Source organism: Elaeis guineensis, chromosome 1, assembly GCF_000442705.2.
Source record: "Elaeis guineensis isolate ETL-2024a chromosome 1, EG11, whole genome shotgun sequence".
NCBI classification, from domain to species: Eukaryota; Viridiplantae; Streptophyta; class Magnoliopsida; order Arecales; family Arecaceae; genus Elaeis; species Elaeis guineensis.
Genome location: NC_025993.2, coordinates 14427090 through 14429535, shown reverse-complemented (window position 1 = coordinate 14429535; position 2446 = coordinate 14427090).

Sequence of the window (2446 nt, the reverse complement as noted above, 5' to 3'; positions counted from 1 at the left end):
GTTGAGCCCTCCGCCTATAAAAAGGGGGACCCCAGATATGTTATTCCATAAGCTCTCATTTTTCTCTAAAAAGTCTGCTAAATTCTCCGTTCGAGCACTCCATTCTTGTTGAGGCAGAGAACTGACTTGAGCGTCGGAGGGTCTTGCCGGAGCAACCCCACCTCCGGTTTAGACTTCCTTTGCAGGTCCCGACGGCGACTGTGACTCCCTCGACTCCAGCTTCTCCGGCACAAGTGAATTTTTGCACCAACAGGATGGCGCTAGAGGAAGGGTGCTGAACCTCCGCAGTACCCTTGTTCTTAAAGTAGCGCTCAACGGAGCCGCCTCCGATCGTCTTCTCCGGCACCCACTCCTTCTTTCCCCCACGGGATCCTCGCCTGATGCCTTCTCGCGAAGCATCTGCGCAGTTACCCACGGCCTCCGCAGCCATATCCCAGACCCCGGTCTCGCCTTTGGTTTCCCGGGCCCTGCATTCTCCGGCTATGGTCGCCAGCATGGAGCGGCCGGACGATCGGCCTCCGACGGATTCCGCCAATACCATCTCGGGAGGATCCCGGCAGGAAACGACCAACATACCGGCTGTATTCCCCAAGCGACAAAAGACTGAAGAGCCCATAACCTTTACCGAAGAAGACACTCAGGGAGTCCAATTCCCTCATAACGATCGGTCGTAGTTTTCTTGAATATAGCAAATTATGACGTCCGTCACATTCTTGTCGACAATGGAAGTTCGGCCGACATCTTATTCTACGACGCCTTTTCAAGAATGTCCACTCTTGACGGTCATCTGAGGCCGATTAGCTCCCCCTTGGTAGGGTTTACCGGCGACGCCGTTCCGACGGAAGGAATAATAACTTTGACTGTGGCTGCAGGTCAATATCCAAGGCAATCCAGGGCTCTGGTGAATTTCTTGGTGGTGAAGGCGCCATCCACCTACAATGCAATCCTCGACCGACCTGGCCTCAATGCTCTCCGAGCCGTCGTATCGACCTACCATTTGAAGTTGAAGTTCCTACCGATCAGGGGATCGGAGAGGTCCGGGGAGACCAAGCCCTGGCCAGACACTGCTACAATATAGCCTTGCAAAGAGGCGATCAATCTGACTCCTGCCCCGTCGATGGACTGGATGCTCGTGATGACCTCACCGAAGAGAGGGGTGCCCCAATCGAAGATCTGGTACCAATCTCTTTGAACGACGGGAACGCGGAGCATGTAGCAATGATTGGCTCCAACCTAGGGGAGGAGGTGCGGACGCATCTCATTGATTTTTTACAAAAGAATGCAGACGTTTTTGCTTGGGTTCCAGCAGACATGTCGGAGATCGACACGGAAGTCATGGAGCACCATCTGGCCGTCGATCCAAAGCATCGACCGACGAAAGAGAAAATTCGAAGTTATGCTTTGGAGAGGCAGAAGGCGATAGCCGAGGAAGTGGATAAGCTCCTTAAGGCCGGATTCATTAAGGAAGTCAATTATCCTGATTGGATTTCCAACGTTGTCCTGGTCAAAAAGGCAAACGGCAAGTGGAGGATGTGCGTAGACTTCAAAAAGCTGAATAAGACCTGTCCGAAGGACAGCTACCCCCTTCCCAGAATCGATCAACTGGTGGACGCGACCTCGGGCCACGAGCTCCTCACCTTCATGGATGCATTCTCCGGCTATAATCAAATTAGAATGGCACGGAAGATGAAGAAAAGACAGCTTTCATCACTAATCGTGGCCTTTACTGTTACAGGGTCATGCCTTTCGGCCTCAAGAATGCGGGCGCAACCTACCAGCGGTTGGTGAACAAAATCTTCAAGGAGCAGATCGGCCGTAACATGGAGGTCTACGTGGACGACATGCTCGTAAAAAGCAAATCTTCCAGAGATCATGTCGCCGACCTCGAGGAGACCTTCGACGCTCTTCGGAAATATAGAATAAAGCTGAACCCAACTAAATACGCTTTCGGCGTAACCTCAGGAAAGTTTCTGGGCTTCATGGTATCAGGGCGCGGGATCGAGGCCAATCTAGAGAAAATTCACGCCATCCAGGAGATGGCCGCCCCAAAGTCGATAAAAGAGGTTTAGCGTCTCACGGGGAGGATAGCGGCCCTTAATCGTTTCGTCGCAAGGTCGGCCGAACGGTGCTTGCCCTTCTTTCAAACCCTCAAGCAGCCGAAGAACTTCTGTTGGACCTCTGAGTGCCAACAGGCGTTCGAAGAATTAAGGAGCTACCTTGGATCACCCCCGCTGTTGGCAAAGCCTGAGCCTGGGGGGAGCTATTTTTATACCTGGCGGTCTCTCCCATGGCCCTCGCGGCCGTCCTTGTCAAAGAAGAGACGAAAGTCCAGCGGCCGATCTACTATGTTAGCCGGCATTGAGGGACGCCGAGACTAGGTACACCAAACTAGAAAAATTGACTTACGCCTTGTTGATTGCAGCCCGGAGGCTCCGACCCTACTTTT